General features: G+C 46.5%; 1 protein-coding gene across 7 annotated transcripts in view; it reads right to left on the reverse strand.

Moving 5' to 3' along the window:
* LOC146057683 (putative N-acetyltransferase camello) overlaps positions 1-21,331 on the reverse strand; it is a 94,578-nt gene that overhangs the window by 53,183 nt on the left and 20,064 nt on the right. The gene's annotated exons all lie outside the window — the stretch shown is intronic.

A 21,331-nucleotide genomic window follows, 5' to 3' on the forward strand; every position in this document is an offset into this window, starting at 1 on the left:
TAATGTAGCACTGTGCAGTATGTGGTAATGGTGTGACACTGTATAGTAATAATGTAGCACTGTGCAGTGTATGGTAATGGTGTGACACTGTATAGTAATAATGTAGCACTGTGCAGTATGTGGTGATGGTGTGACACTGTATAGTAATAATGTAGCACTGTGCAGAATGTGGTGATGGTGTGACACTGTATAGTAATAATGTAGCACTGTGCAGTGTGTGGTGATGGTGTGACACTGTACAGTAATAATGTAGCACTGTGCAGTATGGTGATGGTGTGACACTGTATAGAAATAATGCGGCACTGTGCAGTGTGTGGTAATGGTGTGACACTGTACAGTAATAATGTAGCACTGTGCAGTGTGTGGTAATGGTGTGACACTGTATAGTAATAATGTAGCACTGTGCGGTAATGGTGTGACACTGTATAGTAATAATGTAGCACTGTGCAGTATGTGGTAATGGTGTGACACTGTATAGTAATAATGTAGCACTGTGCAGTGTGTGGTGATGGTGTGACACTGTATAGTAATAATGTAGCACTGTGCAGTGTGTGGTGATGGTGTGACACTGTACAGTAATAATGTAGCACTGTGCAGTATGTGGTGATGGTGTGACACTGTATAGTAATAATGTAGCACTGTGCAGTGTATGGGGATGGTGTGACACTGTATAGTAATAATGTAGCACTGTGCAGTGTGTGGTGATGGTGTGACACTGTACAGTAATAATGTAGCACTGTGCAGTATGTGGTGATGGTGTGACACTGTATAGTAATAATGTAGCACTGTGCAGTGTATGGGGATGGTGTGACACTGTATAGTAATAATGTAGCACTGTGCAGTGTGTGGTGATGGTGTGACACTGTATAGTAATAATGTAGCACTGTGCAGTGTGTGGTAATGCTGAGACACTGTATAGTAATAATGTAGCACTGTGCAGTGTGTGGTAATGGTGTGACACTGTATAGTAATAATGTAGCACTGTGCAGTGTGTGGTAATGGTGTGACACTGTATAGTAATAATGTAGCACTGTGCAGTGTGTGGTGATGGTGTGACACTGTATAGTAATAATGTAGCACTGTGCAGTGTGTGGTAATGGTGTGACACTGTATAGTAATAATGTAGCACTGTGCAGTGTGTGGTAATGGTGTGACACTGTATAATAATAATGTAGCACTGTGCAGTGTATGGTAATGGTGTGACACTGTATAGTACTAATTTAGCACTGTGCAGTGTGTGGTTATGGTGTGACACTGTATAGTAATAATGTAGCACTGTGCAGTATGTGGTAATGGTGTGACACTGTATAGTAATAATGTAGCACTGTGCAGTGTGTGGTAATGGTGTGACACTGTATAGTAATAATGTAGCACTGTGCAGTATGTGGTAATGGTGTGACACTGTATAGTAATAATGTAGCACTGTGCAGTATGTGGTAATGGTGTGACACTGTATAGTAATAATGTAGCACAGTGCAGTGTGTGGTAATGGTGTGATACTGTATAGTAATAATGTAGCACTGTGCAGAATGTGGTGATGGTGTGCCACTGTACAGTAATAATGTAGCACTGTGCAGTATGGTGATGGTGTGACACTGTATAGAAATAATGCGGCACTGTGCAGTGTGTGGTAATGGTGTGACACTGTATAGTAATAATGTAGCACTGTGCAGTGTGTGGTAATGGTGTGACACTGTATAGTAATAATGTAGCACTGTGCAGTGTGTGGTAATGGTGTGACACTGTATAGTAATAATGTAGCACTGTGCAGTATGTGGTAATGGTGTGACACTGTATAGTAATAATGTAGCACTGTGCAGTGTATGGTAATGGTGTGACACTGTATAGTAATAATGTAGCACTGTGTAGTATGTGGTGATGGTGTGACACTGTATAGTAATAATGTAGCACTGTGCAGAATGTGGTGATGGTGTGCCACTGTACAGTAATAATGTAGCACTGTGCAGTATGGTGATGGTGTGACACTGTATAGAAATAATGCGGCACTGTGCAGTGTGTGGTAATGGTGTGACACTGTATAGTAATAATGTAGCACTGTGCAGTGTGTGGTAATGGTGTGACACTGTATAGTAATAATGTAGCACTGTGCAGTGTGTGGTAATGGTGTGACACTGTATAGTAATAATGTAGCACTGTGCAGTATGTGGTAATGGTGTGACACTGTATAGTAATAATGTAGCACTGTGCAGTGTATGGGGATGGTGTGACACTGTATAGTAATAATGTAGCACTGTGCAGTGTGTGGTGATGGTGTGACACTGTACAGTAATAATGTAGCACTGTGCAGTATGTGGTGATGTTGTGACACTGTATAGTAATAATGTAGCACTGTGCAGTGTATGGGGATGGTGTGACACTGTATAGTAATAATGTAGCACTGTGCAGTGTGTGGTGATGGTGTGACACTGTATAGTAATAATGTAGCACTGTGCAGTGTGTGGTAATGGTGAGACACTGTATAGTAATAATGTAGCACTGTGCAGTGTGTGGTAATGGTGTGACACTGTATAGTAATAATGTAGCACTGTGCAGTGTGTGGTGATGGTGTGACACTGTATAGTAATAATGTAGCACTGTGCAGTGTGTGGTAATGGTGTGACACTGTATAGTAATAATGTAGCACTGTTCAGTATGTGGTTATGGTGTGACACTGTATAGTAATAATGTAGCACTGTTCAGTATGTGGTTATGGTGTGACACTGTATAGTAATAATGTAGCACTGTGCAGTGTGTGGTAATGGTGTGACACTGTATAGTAATAATGTAGCACTGTTCAGTATGTGGTTATGGTGTGACACTGTATAGTAATAATGTAGCACTGTGCAGTTTATGGTAATGGTGTGACACTGTATAGTAATAATGTAGCACTGTGCAGTATGTGGTTATGGTGTGACACTGTATAGTAATAATGTAGCACTGTGCAGTGTGTGGTAATGGTGTGACACTGTATAGTAATAATGTAGCACTGTGCAGTGTGTGATGATGGTGTGACACTGTATAGTAATAATGTAGCAGTGTGTGGTGATGGTGTGACACTAATAATGTAGCACTATGCAGTGTGTGGTCATGGTGTGACACTGTATAGTAATAATGTAGCACTGTGCAGTGTATGGGGATGGTGTGACACTGTATAGTAATAATGTAGCACTGTGCAGTAGTAGTACTTTTGGTACTTGTTTCCTATCTGGGCGCCCATCGCGGGCATCGCGGGTACATTGCATGTCATTATAATGACATGCGATGCGACCGACGCGATGCCCGCGATTTTCCCATAGAGAACAATGTTAAATGTCCCAATTGACCCGCGATGACCGCGATTTACCATAGGAAACAATGTTAAATGGATCAATTTCCCCAAATTATCATAGGGAACAATGGGAAATGGGGCAAAAACACCCCTGAACATAAAAATGTCCCCCCAAAAGTAGTTGACGCCACCCCGCCATCAACGTGAACCCGAAGCGTGGCGAGCGCAGCGAGCCCGCGAGGGGCGGCGGTACGCGTACTCCGACCTTTTCATGCCCTACTATCCACTAGGGCGTGGCGAAGCGTGGCGAGCGCAGCGAGCCCCGCGAGGGGACGCGGATACCTTCACAGTTATCCGCGTCCCCTCGCGGGCTTCCCAGGTGTCCATGGCGACGCGGACACCTGGGAAGCCTGCGAAGGGACGCGTTTACCTGTGAAGGTATCCGCGTCCGCTCGCCACGCTTCGGGCTCGGTGGCTCGCTGCGCTCGCCACACTATTCTATTCTCACTCCACGCCCTAGTGGATAGTAGGGCATGAAAAGGTCGGAGGACGCGTACCGCCGCCCCTCGCGGGCTCGCTGCGCTCGCCACGCTTCGGGTTCACGTTGATGGCGGGGTGGCGTCAACTACTTTTGGGGGGACATTTCAGTGTTCAGGGGTGTTTTTGCCCCATTTACTATTGTTCCTATGCTGATTTGGGTAAATTGATCCATTTAACATTGTTTCCTATGGTAAATCGTGGTCATCGCGGGTAAATTGAGGCATTTAACATTGTTCTCTATGGGAAAATCGCGGGCATCGCGTCTGGCACATCGCACCCGATTTTTTATCGGCCGCGATGCCCGCGATGGCCCCGATTTTACCCCCGATGCCCGCGATTAAAATCGTGGGCGCCCAGATAGGAAACAAGTACCGTACTTTTATTTATAAGGCGCCGGAAAGTGTCCGCAGTGCCGTACATAGCAAACAAATTACAAGGTAACGTACAGGGTGTGTTGAAAAATACAGTATAAATAGGGGTATAGCTGGTAGAAATAAAATCAGCATCAGTTCAGAAGTAGGTGTCAAAATTGTCGAGGAGACTGAAGATGAAGTAGAGGAAGGGAAGAACAGGACAGGAGCACAGGTGAGGTAAAGAGGTAGGGTGAGTACGTGAGGAAGAAGGGCCCTACTTATAAGAGTTAACATACTAAAAGGAGGTGGGTGGACAAATGAAAAACAACAGGATAAGTAGGAACGGAGGGGAACGGAGGCAGGATAGGAGGATCAAAAGAGGTTAGGAGGAGGGATAAGCTAGTCGAAAAAAGTGGGTTTTGAGGGAGCGCTTGAAGGAGGTAAGAGAATCAGATAGCCTGATGGGTGGCGGGAGGTTGTTCCAGTGCAGGGGGGCAGCGCGAGAGAAGTCTTGGACATGGGAGTGGGTGGAGGTGATTAGGTGAGAGGTCAGCGGTCAGCGATGGAGCGAAGAGGACGGGAGGGAGTGTGGATAGAGATCAGTGAAGAGAGGTAAGGAGTGGTGGAGGAGGAGAGAGCCTTGTAGGTGGTGGCGAGGAGTTTAAAGAGAACTTGGAAAGGAATGGGGAGCCAGTGAAGAGATAGACAAAGGGGGAGGCGGAGGTAGAGCGGCGGGAGAGGAAGATGAGCCTAGCAGCAGCGTTAAGAATGGATTGGAGAGGTGCGAGGCGGGTGAGAGGTAGCCCAGAGAGAAGGATGTTGCAGTAGTCAAGGCGGTAGATGACAAGAGAGTAAGGAGTGGTGGAGGAGGAGAGAGCCTTGTAGGTGGTGGTGGTGAGGAGTTTAAAGAGAACTCGGAAAGGAATGGGGAGTGAGTGAAGAGATAGACAGAGGGGGGAGGCGGAGGTAGAGCGGCGGGAGAGGAAGATGAGCCTGGCAGCAACGTTAAGAATGGTTTGGAGAGGTGCGAGGCGGGTGAGAGGTAGCCCAGAGAGAAGGATGTTGCAGTAGTCAAGGCGGGAGATGACAAGAGAGTGAATGAGAATTTTGGTCGCGTCAGTGGAGAGGAATGGTCTGATGCATGAGATGTTGCGTAGTTGAAAGCGGCAAGACTGTGAGAGAGCACAAATGTGGGGGTGAGAGAGAGAGAGGAGTCAATGATGACACCGAGGCAGCGCATTTGGTCGGTGGACGTGATCTCGGTTTCACCAATGCTGATGGAGATAGTGGGAGAAGAGGGGATGTTCGGGGGATGGAAGATTAGAAGTTCAGTTTTAGCCATGTTTAGTTTCAGGAAGCGTTGGGTCATCCAGGCTGAGATGGCCGTGAGGCATTCGGAGACCTTGGACAGGAGTGATGGGGATAGGTCGGATAGATTTGGGTATCATCAGCATAAAGGTGGTAATGGAAGCCGTAGGAGCTGATGAGGGTGCCCAGAGAGGTGGTGTAGAGGGAGAAGAGGAGAGGGCCAAGGACTGACCCTTGGGGAACACCGACTGGCTGGGGGGTAGTAGGAGAGGAGGAGCTCGGAGTGGAGACGGAGAAGGAGCGATCGGAGAGGTATGAGGTGAACCAGGAGAAGACCGTGCCAGTGATGCCAAAGGAGCGAAGGGTGTTGAGCAGTAGAGGGTGGTCAACAGTGTCAAAGGCAGCCGACAGATCAAGCTGGATGAGGATAGAGAAGAGGCCTTTGGATTTGGCCGATAGTAGATCGTTAGTGACTTTGGTCAGGGCAGTTTCAGTGGAATGTAAAGGGCGGAACCCGGATTGGAGGGGGTCTAGAATGGAGTTAGCAGTAAGGTGGCTTAGGAGACGATTATAGGTCAGACGTTCTAGGAGCTTGGAGGCAAAAGGGAGGAGGGAGATGGGCCTGTAGTTGGATGGAGAGTTGGGGTCCAGATTAGTTTTTTTGAGAATTGGGGTGACAAGAGCGTGTTTGAAGGAGGAAGGGAAGATCCCAGAGGATAGGGAAAGATTAAAGTGGTGAGCCAGTGTGTGGTGATGGTGTGACACTGTATAGTAATAATGTAGCACTGCAGTGTGTGGTAATGGTGTGACACTGTAAAGTAATAATGTAGCACTGCAGTGTGTGGTAATGGTGTGACACTGTATAGTAATAATGTAGCACTGTGCAGTATGTGGTGATGGTGTGACACTGTACAGTAATAATGTAGCACTGTGCAGTGTGTGGTAATGGTGTGACACTGTACAGTAATAATGTAGCACTGTGCAGTGTGTGGTAATGGTGTGACACTGTACAGTAATAATGTAGCTCTGTGCAGTGTGTGGTGATGGTGTGACACTGTACAGTAATAATGTAGCACTGTGCAGTGTGTGGTGATGGTGTGACACTGTACAGTAATTATGTAGCACTGTGCAGTGTATGGGGATGGTGTGACACTGTATAGTAATAATGTAGCACTGTGCAGTGTGTGGTAATGGTGTGACACTGTATAGTAATAATGTAGCACTGTGCAGTATGTGGTAATGGTGTGACACTGTATAGTAATGTAGCACTGTGCAGTATGTGGTAATGGTGTGACACTGTATAGTAATAATGTAGCACTGTTCAGTGTATGGGGATGGTGTGACACTGTATAGTAATAATGTAGCACTGTTCAGTGTATGGGGATGTTGTGACACTGTATAGTAATAATGTAGCACTGTGCAGTGTGTGGTGATGGTGTGACACTGTACAGTAATAATGTAGCACTGTGTGGTTATGGTGTGACACTGTATAGTAATAATGCGGCACTGTGCAGGTGTGGTAATGGTGTGGTACTGTATAGTAATAATGTAGCACTGTGCAGTAGTATGGTGATGGTGTGACACTGTATAATAATAATGTAGCACTGTGCAGTGTGTGGTGATGGTGTGACACTGTATAGTAATAATGTAGCACTGTGCAGTGTGTGGTTATGGTGTGACACTGTATAGTAATAATGTAGCACTGTGCAGTGTGTGGTAATGGTGTGACACTGTATAGTAATAATGTAGCACTGTGCAGTGTGTGGTGATGATGTGACACTGTATAGTAATAATGTAGCACTGTGCAGTGTGTGGTAACGGTGTGACACTGTATAGTAATAATGTAGCACTGTGCAGTGTGTGGTAATGGTGTGACACTGTATAGTAATAATGTAGCACTGTGCAGTGTGTGGTGATGGTGTGACACTGTATAGTAATAATGTAGCACTGCAGTGTGTGGTAATGGTGTGACACTGTATAGTAATAATGTAGCACTGCAGTGTGTGGTAATGGTGTGACACTGTATAGTAATAATGTAGCACTGTGCAGTATGTGGTGATGGTGTGACACTGTATAGTAATAATGTAGCACTGTGCAGTGTGTGGTGATGGTGTGACACTGTATAGTAATAATGTAGCACTGTGCAGTATGTGGTGATGGTGTGACACTGTATAGTAATAATGTAGCACTGTGCAGTGTATGGGGATGGTGTGACACTGTATAGTAATAATGTAGCACTGTGCAGTGTATGGGGATGGTGTGACACTGTATAGTAATAATGTAGCACTGTGCAGTGTATGGGGATGGTGTGACACTGTATAGTAATAATGTAGCACTGTGCAGTGTGTGGTGATGGTGTGACACTGTATAGTAATAATGTAGCACTGTGCAGTATGTGGTGATGGTGTGACACTGTATAGTAATAATGTAGCACTGTGCAGTGTGTGATGATGGTGTGACACTGTATAGTAATAATGTAGCACTGTGCAGTGTGTGGTGATGGTGTGACACTGTATAGTAATAATGTAGCACTGTGCAGTATGTGGTGATGGTGTGACACTGTATAGTAATAATGTAGCACTGTGCAGTGTGTGGTAACAGTGTGACACTGTATAGTAATAATGTAGCACTGTGCAGTGTATGGGAATTGGGTGACACTGTATAGTAATAATGTAGCACTGTGCAGTGTGTGGTAATGGTGTGACACTGTATAGTAATAATGTAGCACTGTGCAGTGTATGGGGATAGTGTGACACTGTATAGTAATAATGTAGCACTGCAGTGTGTGGTAATGGTGTGACACTGTATAGTAATAATGTAGCACTGTGCAGTGTGTGGTGATGGTGTGACACTGTATAGTAATAATGTAGCACTGCAGTGTGTGGTAATGGTGTGACACTGTATAGTAATAATGTAGCACTGCAGTGTGTGGTAATGGTGTGACACTGTATAGTAATAATGTAGCACTGTGCAGTATGTGGTGATGGTGTGACACTGTATAGTAATAATGTAGCACTGTGCAGTGTGTGGTGATGGTGTGACACTGTATAGTAATAATGTAGCACTGTGCAGTATGTGGTGATGGTGTGACACTGTATAGTAATAATGTAGCACTGTGCAGTGTATGGGGATGGTGTGACACTGTATAGTAATAATGTAGCACTGTGCAGTGTATGGGGATGGTGTGACACTGTATAGTAATAATGTAGCACTGTGCAGTGTATGGGGATGGTGTGACACTGTATAGTAATAATGTAGCACTGTGCAGTGTGTGGTGATGGTGTGACACTGTATAGTAATAATGTAGCACTGTGCAGTATGTGGTGATGGTGTGACACTGTATAGTAATAATGTAGCACTGTGCAGTGTGTGATGATGGTGTGACACTGTATAGTAATAATGTAGCACTGTGCAGTGTGTGGTGATGGTGTGACACTGTATAGTAATAATGTAGCACTGTGCAGTATGTGGTGATGGTGTGACACTGTATAGTAATAATGTAGCACTGTGCAGTGTGTGGTAACAGTGTGACACTGTATAGTAATAATGTAGCACTGTGCAGTGTATGGGAATTGGGTGACACTGTATAGTAATAATGTAGCACTGTGCAGTGTGTGGTAATGGTGTGACACTGTATAGTAATAATGTAGCACTGTGCAGTGTATGGGGATGGTGTGACACTGTATAGTAATAATGTAGCACTGTGCAGTGTATGGTAGTGGTGTGACACTGTATAGTAATAATGTAGCACTGTGCAGTGTTTGATGATGGTGTGACACTGTATAGTAATAATGTAGCACTGCGCAGTGTGTGATGATGGTGTGACACTGTATAGTAATAATGTAGCACTGTGCAGTGTGTGATGATGGTGTGACACTGTATAGTAATAATGTAGCACTGTGCAGTGTATGGGGATGGTGTGACACTGTATAGTAATAATGTAGCACTGTGCAGTGTATGGTAATGGTGTGACACTGTATAGTAATAATGTAGCACTGTGCAGTGTGTGGTGATGGTGTGACACTGTATTGTAATAATGTAGCACTGTGCAGTGTGTGGTTATGGTGTGACACTGTATAGTAATAATGTAGCACTGTGCAGTGTATGGGGATGGTGTGACACTGATAGTAATAATGTAGCACTGTGCAGTGTATGGGGATGGTGTGACACTGTATAGTAATAATGTAGCACTTCGCAGTGTGTGGTGATGGTGTGACACTGATAGTAATAATGTAGCACTGTGCAGTGTATGGGGATGGTGTGACACTGTATAGTAATAATGTAGCACTGTGCAGTGTATGGGGATGGTGTGACACTGTATAGTAATAATGTAGCACTGTGCAGTGTATGGTAATGGTGTGACACTGTATAGTAATAATGTAGCACTGTGCAGTGGATGGTAATGGTGTGACACTGTATAGTAATAATGTAGCACTATGCAGTGTGTGGTTATGGTGTGACACTGTATAGTAATAATGTAGCACTGTGCAGTGTGTGGTGATGGTGTGACACTGTATAGTAATAATGTAGCACTGTGCAGTGTGTGATGATGGTGTGACACTGTATAGTAATAATGTAGCACTGTGCAGTATGTGGTGATGGTGTGACACTGTATAGTAATAATGTAGCACTGCGCAGTGTGTGGTAACAGTGTGACACTGTATAGTAATAATGTAGCACTGTGCAGTGTGTGATGATGGTGTGACACTGTATAGTAATAATGTAGCACTGTGCAGTGTATGGGGATGTGTGACACTGTATAGTAATAATGTAGCACTGTGCAGTGTGTGGTAACAGTGTGACACTGTATAGTAATAATGTAGCACTGCGCAGTGTGTGATGATGGTGTGACACTGTATAGTAATAATGTAGCACTGTGCAGTGTATGGGAATGTGTGACACTGTATAGTAATAATGTAGCACTGTGCAGTGTATGGGGATGGTGTGACACTGTATAGTAATAATGTAGCACTGTGCAGTATGTGGTGATGGTGTGACACTGTATAGTAATAATGTAGCACTGTGCAGTGTATGGTAATGGTGTGACACTGTATAGTAATAATGTAGCACTGTGCAGTGTATGGTAATGGTGTGACACTGTATAGTAATAATGTAGCACTGTGCAGTGTATGGTAATGGTGTGACACTGTATAGTAATAATGTAGCACTGTGCAGTGTGTGATGATGGTGTGACACTGTATAGTAATAATGTAGCACTGTGCAGTATGTGGTGATGGTGTGACACTGTATAGTAATAATGTAGCACTGTGCAGTGTATGGGGATGTGTGACACTGTGTAGTAATAATGTAGCACTGCGCAGTGTGTGGTTATGGTGTGACACTGTATAGTAATAATGTAGTACTGTGCAGTGTATGGTAATGGTGTGACACTGTATAGTAATAATGTAGCACTGTTCAGTGTGTGGTTATGGTGTGACACTGTATAGTAATAATGTAGCACTGTTCAGTGTGTGATGATGGTGTGACACTGTATAGTAATAATGTAGCACTGTGCAGTGTGTGGTGATGTTGTGACACTGTATAGTAATAATGTAGCACTGTGCAGTGTGTGATGATGGTGTGACACTGTATAGTAATAATGTAGCACTGTGCAGTGTATGGTAATGGTGTGACACTGTATAGTAATAATGTAGCACTGCGCAGTGTGTGGTAACATTAGAACACTGCAGTATAACAGTACAGATATTGCAGTGCAGCATGCAGCTACTGTACCTGGGTCGCAGTCTGTTGGTGGAATTTCCTATACTGTCTCCATAAGAAGCCTCTTCCTGTGCTGCTCTGTGTTACCCACAATCCCCTGTGGTGAGATCATGGCGAGCAGCGAGTCTGTCTTCCTCTCAGTGTCTATATAAAGCTGTGTGCCAGATGGAAACAGCACAGAGGAATGCAGCCCCCTCCTCCTTCCCACTCTCTCATCCTCCCCTAACAGCTCCCTGGCAAAGGCATGCTGGGATTTGTAGTTCCACAACAGCTGCGAGACAATGTTATCTGAACTATGGTGTAGAACAGGGATGGGGAACCTTTGGCCACCAGCTGTTGTTGAACTACACATCCCAGAATGCTTTGCTACAGTTTTAGCATGGCCAAATAGCAAAACTGTAGCAGTGCATGCTGAGATGTGTAGTTCAGCAGCTGCTGGAGGACCAAAGGTTCCCCATCCTTGGTGTAGAAGCTGTGTAATGTATAGTGCAGAACTGGCCAAACCAACCGGTCACGTTTCCCAAACCACCTAGCTGGTGCACAGGTGCAGTCATTACCAACTGTCATGTTTCCCAGACCACCTAGCTAGTGCCCAGGGGTAGTAATTACTTTCACATTATCATACTATATAGCTGGTGCACAGGTGCAGTCATTACCAACTGCCCCATTTCCCAGACCACCTAGCTGGTGCACAAGTGCAGACATTACTAACTGTCACATTTTCTAGACTACTTAGCTGGTGCACAGGTGTAGTAATTCATTTCACATTATCATACTATATAGCTGGTGTACATGTGCAGTCATTACCAACTGTCCCATTTCCCAGACCACCTAGCTGGTGCACAGGTGCAGGCATTACTTTCACTATCTCAGACCCCCTAGCTGGTGCACAGGTGCAGTCATTACTAACTATCACCATTTCAGACCACCTAGCTGGTGCACAGGTGTAGTAATTAATAACTGTCACCATCAGACCACCTAGCTGGTGCACAGGTGCAGTCATTACTATCTGTCACTATCTCAGACCACCTTGCTGGTGCACAGGTGTAGTCATTACTAACTGTCACTATCTCAGACCACCTAGCTGGTGCACAGGTGCAGTCATTACTAACTGTTACTATCTCAGACCACCTAGCTGGTGCACAGGTGCAGTCATTACTATCTGTCACTATCTCAGACCACCTTGCTGGTGCACAGGTGCAGTCATTACTAACTATCACCATTTCAGACCACCTAGCTGGTGCACAGGTGTAGTAATTAATAACTGTCACCATCAGACCACCTAGCTGGTGCACAGGTGCAGTCATTACTATCTGTCACTATCTCAGACCACCTTGCTGGTGCACAGGTGTAGTCATTACTAACTGTCACTATCTCAGACCACCTAGCTGGTGCACAGGTGCAGTCATTACTAACTGTTACTATCTCAGACCACCTAGCTGGTGCACAGGTGCAGTCATTACTATCTGTCACTATCTCAGACCACCTTGCTGGTGCACAGGTGTAGTCATTTCTAACTGTCACCATCTCGGACCACCTAGCTGGTGCACAGGTGCAGTCATTACTAACTATCACCATTTCAGACCACCTAGCTGGTGCACAGGTGTAGTAATTACTAACTGTCACCATCAGACCACCTAGCTGGTGCACAGGTGCAGTCATTACTAACTCACCATCTCAGACCACCTAGCTGGTGCACAGGCGTAGTCATTACTAACTGTCACCATCTCTGACCACCTAGCTGGTGCACAGGCGCAGTCATTACTAACTGTCACCATCTCAGACCACCTAGCTGGTGCACAGGTGCAGTCATTACTAACTGTCACTATCTCAGACCACCTAGCTGGTGCACAGGTGCAGTCATTACTATCTGTCACTATCTCAGACAACCTTGCTGGTGTACAGGTGTAGTCATTTCTAACTGTCACCATCTCGGACCACCTAGCTGGTGCACAGGTGCAGTCATTACTAACTATCCCCATTTCAGACCACCTAGCTTGTGCACAGGTGTAGTAATTACTAACTGTCACCATCAGACCACCTAGCTGGTGCACAGGTGCAGTCATTACTAACTCACCATCTCAGACCACCTAGCTGGTGCACAGGTGTAGTCATTACTAACTGTCACTATCTCAGACCACCTAGCTGGTGCACAGGTGCAGTCATTACTATCTGTCACTATCTCAGACCACCTTGCTGGTGCACAGGTGTAGTCATTTATAACTGTCACCATCTCGGACCACCTAGCTGGTGCACAGGTGCAGTCATTACTAACTATCACCATTTCAGACCACCTAGCTGGTGCACAGGTGTAGTAATTACTAACTGTCACCATCAGACCACCTAGCTGGTGCACAGGTGCAGTCATTACTAACTCACCATCTCAGACCACCTAGCTGGTGCACAGGTGTAGTCATTACTAACTGTCACTATCTCTGACCACCTAGCTGGTGCACAGGCGCATTCATTACAGTCACTATCTTAGACCACCTAGCTGGTGCACAGGCGCAGTCATTACTAACTGTCACCATCTCAGACCACCTAGATGGTGCACAGGCGCAGTCATTACTAACTGTCACCATCTCAGACCACCTAGCTGGTGCACAGGCGCAGTCATTACAGTCACTATCTTAGACCACCTAGCTGGTGCACAGGCGCAGTCATTACTGTCACCATCTCAGACCACCTAGCTGGGGCACAGCTGCAGTCATTACTAACTGTCACCATCTCAGCTGGTGCACAGGCGCAGTCATTACTAACTGTCACTATCTCAGACCACCTAGCTGGTGCACAGGCGCAGTCATTACAGTCACTATCTTAGACCACCTAGCTGGTGCACAGGCGCAGTCATTACTAACTGTCACCATCTCAGACCACCTAGATGGTGCACAGGCGCAGTCATTACTAACTGTCACCATCTCAGACCACCTAGCTGGTGCACAGGCGCAGTCATTACAGTCACTATCTTAGACCACCTAGCTGGTGCACAGGCGCAGTCATTACTAACTGTCACCATCTCAGACCACCTAGCTGGGGCACAGCTGCAGTCATTACTAACTGTCACCATCTCAGCTGGTGCACAGGCGCAGTCATTACTAACTGTCACCATCTCAGACCACCTAGCTGGGGCACAGCTGCAGTCATTACTAACTGTCACCATCTCAGCTGGTGCACAGGCGCAGTCATTACTAACTGTCACTATCTCAGACCACCTAGCTGGTGCACAGGCGCAGTCATTACAGTCACTATCTTAGACCACCTAGCTGGTGCACAGGCGCAGTCATTACTAACTGTCACCATCTCAGACCACCTAGCTGGTGCACAGCTGTAGTCATTACTAACTGTCACCATCTCAGACCACCTAGCTGGTGCACAGGTGCAGTCATTACTATCTGTCACTATCTCAGACCACCTTGCTGGTGCACAGGTGTAGTCATTACTAACTGTCACTATCTCAGACCACCTAGCTGGTGCACAGGTGCAGTCATTACTAACTGTTACTATCTCAGACCACCTAGCTGGTGCACAGGTGCAGTCATTACTATCTGTCACTATCTCAGACCACCTTGCTGGTGCACAGGTGCAGTCATTACTAACTATCACCATTTCAGACCACCTAGCTGGTGCACAGGTGTAGTAATTAATAACTGTCACCATCAGACCACCTAGCTGGTGCACAGGTGCAGTCATTACTATCTGTCACTATCTCAGACCACCTTGCTGGTGCACAGGTGTAGTCATTACTAACTGTCACTATCTCAGACCACCTAGCTGGTGCACAGGTGCAGTCATTACTAACTGTTACTATCTCAGACCACCTAGCTGGTGCACAGGTGCAGTCATTACTATCTGTCACTATCTCAGACCACCTTGCTGGTGCACAGGTGTAGTCATTTCTAACTGTCACCATCTCGGACCACCTAGCTGGTGCACAGGTGCAGTCATTACTAACTATCACCATTTCAGACCACCTAGCTGGTGCACAGGTGTAGTAATTACTAACTGTCACCATCAGACCACCTAGCTGGTGCACAGGTGCAGTCATTACTAACTCACCATCTCAGACCACCTAGCTGGTGCACAGGCGTAGTCATTACTAACTGTCACCATCTCTGACCACCTAGCTGGTGCACAGGCGCAGTCATTACTAACTGTCACCATCTCAGACCACCTAGCTGGTGCACAGGTGCAGTCATTACTAACTGTCACTATCTCAGACCACCTAGCTGGTGCACAGGTGCAGTCATTACTATCTGTCACTATCTCAGACAACCTTGCTGGTGTACAGGTGTAGTCATTTCTAACTGTCACCATCTCGGACCACCTAGCTGGTGCACAGGTGCAGTCATTACTAACTATCCCCATTTCAGACCACCTAGCTTGTGCACAGGTGTAGTAATTACTAACTGTCACCATCAGACCACCTAGCTGGTGCACAGGTGCAGTCATTACTAACTCACCATCTCAGACCACCTAGCTGGTGCACAGGTGTAGTCATTACTAACTGTCACTATCTCAGACCACCTAGCTGGTGCACAGGTGCAGTCATTACTATCTGTCACTATCTCAGACCACCTTGCTGGTGCACAGGTGTAGTCATTTATAACTGTCACCATCTCGGACCACCTAGCTGGTGCACAGGTGCAGTCATTACTAACTATCACCATTTCAGACCACCTAGCTGGTGCACAGGTGTAGTAATTACTAACTGTCACCATCAGACCACCTAGCTGGTGCACAGGTGCAGTCATTACTAACTCACCATCTCAGACCACCTAGCTGGTGCACAGGTGTAGTCATTACTAACTGTCACTATCTCTGACCACCTAGCTGGTGCACAGGCGCATTCATTACAGTCACTATCTTAGACCACCTAGCTGGTGCACAGGCGCAGTCATTACTAACTGTCACCATCTCAGACCACCTAGATGGTGCACAGGCGCAGTCATTACTAACTGTCACCATCTCAGACCACCTAGCTGGTGCACAGGCGCAGTCATTACAGTCACTATCTTAGACCACCTAGCTGGTGCACAGGCGCAGTCATTACTGTCACCATCTCAGACCACCTAGCTGGGGCACAGCTGCAGTCATTACTAACTGTCACCATCTCAGCTGGTGCACAGGCGCAGTCATTACTAACTGTCACTATCTCAGACCACCTAGCTGGTGCACAGGCGCAGTCATTACAGTCACTATCTTAGACCACCTAGCTGGTGCACAGGCGCAGTCATTACTAACTGTCACCATCTCAGACCACCTAGATGGTGCACAGGCGCAGTCATTACTAACTGTCACCATCTCAGACCACCTAGCTGGTGCACAGGCGCAGTCATTACAGTCACTATCTTAGACCACCTAGCTGGTGCACAGGCGCAGTCATTACTAACTGTCACCATCTCAGACCACCTAGCTGGGGCACAGCTGCAGTCATTACTAACTGTCACCATCTCAGCTGGTGCACAGGCGCAGTCATTACTAACTGTCACCATCTCAGACCACCTAGCTGGGGGACAGCTGCAGTCATTACTAACTGTCACCATCTCAGCTGGTGCACAGGCGCAGTCATTACTAACTGTCACTATCTCAGACCACCTAGCTGGTGCACAGGCGCAGTCATTACAGTCACTATCTTAGACCACCTAGCTGGTGCACAGGCGCAGTCATTACTAACTGTCACCATCTCAGACCACCTAGCTGGGGCACAGCTGCAGTCATTACTAACTGTCACCATCTCAGCTGGTGCACAGGTGTAGTCATTACTAACTGTCACTATCTCAGACCACCTAGCTGGTGCACAGGCGCAGTCATTACAGTCACTATCTTAGACCACCTAGCTAGTGCACAGGTGCAGTCATTACTAACTGTCACCATCTCAGACCACCTAGCTGGTGCACAGCTGTAGTCATTACTAACTGTCACCATCTCAGACCACCTAGCTGGTGCACAGGCGCAGTCATTACTGTCACCATCAGACCACCTAGCTGGTGCACAGGTGCAGTCATTACTAACTGTATGCCCATAAATTGCTTGGTGGTCTCGGGCGTCCGTCCCGTCCCCGCACCTGCCCGTCTGTCAGTGAATGCCCCTGTGAGTGTGAAACTCGCCAAAGGCTTTCGCTCCGGGGGTTTGCACATATTCACGCATGCGCAAACTCGGGCCATCAGGGACGGGGACGATATCGGACCAGAGCCATCAGCTCTGAATCACCCCCATAGTGTACTAGCACAGGTGATGGCAGGAGTGGGCATTGTGTACCTAGTGGTAACATTACAAGACAGTGGGTGAGGGGTGTGGAGTGGTGGAGAGATTGTTCTTCCAGCGTTTCATGGGCGTTCCCATGGAAACCACCACGTCAGCTGCCCGCCCACTTCCTCCTGCATATCCAAGGTTACCTGAGAGTAGCGTTACATGTGCGTGGGCCTTCCACATTATTCCATGGTCGGCGACCATCGAATGATGTGGGTGTTCCCCCCGCAGCCTGCGAATGGATGCCCCTTGCGGCGAGTCTCAGCCAATCCAGCGTATGAGGTGACTGCCGCAGGGAGACTGAGGACGGCGGCAGGCAGGGAGATGGAAGTCTCCCTGTCTGCCCCAGAACGTATGTGGGGGGGAGGTGGGCTCCCCGGGAGCCAGGCAGCACAAGCTGCCCCCCGGGAGGGCCAGCAGGGGACCGGGTATTCACTACACCCGATCATGCATATGTAATGATCGGGTGCAGTGAATATATGAATATCTAATGAGCGGTTCTCGGCCCCCTGCTGGCTGCTCAGTGTAAAAAATATATATATATTTTTAAATTAAATATATATTCATGTGCTATAAGCACATGAATAAAAATAGCATGCCCCTCCTCAGAATAAAATTCCTGATTTTTTGACACCAAATGTAAAAAAACAACTTTATTTTAAAAGTTCACTTTCCACTTCACCATGAAAAGATGGCGAGTGATGCACGGAGAAATTAACCTAGAAATGTATTCTCCGTCTTCTCATTGAATACAGTGACGGAAAGAGACGGAGAATCTCAATGCAAAATCCTATTGACAAGACACGGCGATTGGCAGCTGATGGAGAACCATCCATTATTCACTGTTCGCCGACGGCGAAAATATCACATTGAATAGGGTGGCTCGCTTTTTGACACCAAAATTCTCTGACCAACGCGAAAAAAGCAGAAATTCGCCATAAAACACGGCAAATTTTCCTCATTGAATACTGCCCATAGTATGTAATGGGCATCATGATGTGTGGCACAATGTGTAATGGGCATTATGGTGTGTGGCTTTATGTGTAATGGGTATTATGGTGTGTGGCTTTATGTGTAATGGGTATTATGGTGTGTGGCTTTATGTGTAATTGGCATTACGGTGTGTGGCTTTATGTGTAATTGGCATTACGGTGTGTGGCTTTATGTGTAATTGGCATTACGGTGTGTGGCTTTATGTGTAATTGGCATTACGGTGTGTGGCTTTATGTGTAATGGGTATTACGGAGTGTGGCTTTATGTGTAATGGGTATTACGGAGTTTGCTAAAATGTGTAATGGGCATTACTGTGTATGGTCTAAAGTGCAATACCACACCCCTTTTTGTGATGCCATGCCTCCTTCCCATGAGGCCACGCCCCCTTTTGTGGCGCAGCTACGCCATGCAAAGGTCCCCCTGCTATTATGTCTAGATCTGGGACCACCCATTACCATCATTCTAGATTCGCCTATGCTCGCAAGGCCGAATCAATCAGTATAACCCCCATACTGTGTGTAGAGCTGTCCCCGAGAGGGATGGAAGTGCAGAGAGTAGTGCGTAGTGCTGTGTGTCATAGGTGGCACTACACAAGGGGCACTACACAAGTTCCATCTCCTATATAAATGACACAAGGCCCATACACAGGAGGCGATTGTCAGCTCACTTTTGATGATTTGACCTTCTTTCAGCTCAAAATCCCCCGTGTATTATCACGGTGCCCATCGCATCGCATACCACTAAATAGGGTGTGCGATTTCCGCGTGAAAAAGCCCGAATGTACAATTAAATATCGCATCGCATGCCAGCAAATGTCATGCAATGCGATGGCATGCGATTTTTTAAATGTACAAGCACCCTGATAGGTTCATACAATGTTAAATGCCCCCAGAATGTTAAATGCCCCCCCATTGTCAATGTGACCCCCACTATCAACGCCAACCCGAAGTGTGGCGAGCGCAGCGGTACGCATCCTCCGACCTTTTCATACCCCCAATTACCACGTCGGCGTGGAGTTGATTTTAGATAGTTTGGCGAGCGGACGCGGAAGACATGTAAAGTAATCCACTGCGCTCGCCACACTATCTAACATCAACTCCATGCCGACGTGGATAGTGGGAGTATGAAAAGGTCGGAGGATGCGTACCGCTGCGCTCGCCACACTTCGGGTTGGCGTTGATAGTGGGGGTGGCGTTGACAATGGGGGGGCATTGAACATTGTAAGCACCAATCAGGGTGCTTGTACAATAAAAAATCGCATCTGATCGCATCGCATGCCGCTATATTGCATATGATGCGATGTGATGCAGTACGATCAACATTGTGGGTGCCGTGATAATACACAAGTACCGTTTATTTATATGGCGCCACAAGGGTTCTGCAGCGGCTGAAAAGGCAAATAAAGAGGAATAAAGCGAATTACTGCACAGTACAAGGCAATTCCTGACAAGTACATGGTAAATAAGGATTGTTGTACCAGGGGACCGGACCCTGAAGCAACTACTGTATTAGGGTGGCAGAATATATATATATATATATATATATATATATATATATATATATATATATATATATATATATATATATATATATATAGATAGATACACATACATACATACATACATATACATACAGCCTGCCCAATGTCCCATCCTCTTCCCACCACCGCACGCTGCGCACTACACTTTCAGCTACGCAGTGACCTGATTCTGAGTCTCGTACCTGCGTATTTTGCCACAGCCGCGTCTGCATCATATTGTAATACAGCGGAGCGGTGGGCTTGCACTGCACACCATTACTTGAGAGGTTCTACCGTGCTGAGCATTGTAGTTCCACACAGAAACAGAAAATGAGGTGCACACTGTAAATCACACTTGCCTACTTTGTGACTATCCTCTGCGGTACCATTAATACCCCGCATGCTGGGTCTTGTAGTTATGCTGTAAAAAGCGATGTGTCTTCATCTTTTCTTTACATGCAACAGCTCTGTGTCCACCGCCCTGGGACAGGGATCTAGCCAAAAAAAAGTGTCCCCCGGCTGTGGCATGACACCGCTGGCTGTTGGGAGTCTGGTGCTGGTTCCAAAATATGGGGGACCCCTATGTTTTTGTCCCCAAAATTTTTGGGAACCAGGACCGGTCCAAGAGCCTGATGCTGGTTTCTTAAATACAGGGGATCCCCTGTATGAGGAACCAGGACCGGCTCAATGAACCCAGGGCTGGTTACACTCGGGGCAGAACCATCTTAGTAAATTTCACCCTTTGTCTTAGGACATGCCCCCATTTTAGATGAGTGACCCTCTGGTGTGCATGGGGGAAAAAGAGCGTGCGTTGAGTATCCCCAAAACCGATCCCCTTACACCCCCCCACCCCCTACACCGCTTCAGCACTGAATATAGCAACCAGATAAACCAAGTGATGAGTCTTTATTTGTAATTGCGCAATTGGTTTCCATATATCCTATGATAGATTTGTGTGAGACTGATATACATTAAGCAAATCTCCACATTATTTATATATATATATATATACTGTGCACGTATAATAATTACCGACTGCTCAGTCACGTGAAATATCTCACATGGTGTCTCCTACGTAATAGAAGAGCCTCTGATTGGACACTAGGACACATTGTAATGAGAGTACCACAAAGTACTTAGGACCTTATTCTGCTCCGATCGCAGCGGGGACCGATGCTATGTGTGTGGGCGCAGCCGCATTTCTGCACATGTGCATACGCCGAACAGACTGCTGCATGACCCGTAGGTAACGCAGCATGGTCGCAGGAAGTGAGGCGCCGGAGATATCGCAGCTGCGGACGGGATCAGACGACCACAGCTCACAGATGGGACCGTCTATCTCCAGCAGGACATTACACTTTCAGTGTTGGAATGTTGTAC

This window comes from Crinia signifera, chromosome 1, assembly GCF_055691185.1.
Source record: "Crinia signifera chromosome 1, ASM5569118v1, whole genome shotgun sequence".
In the NCBI taxonomy this organism is placed as follows: domain Eukaryota; kingdom Metazoa; phylum Chordata; class Amphibia; order Anura; family Myobatrachidae; genus Crinia; species Crinia signifera.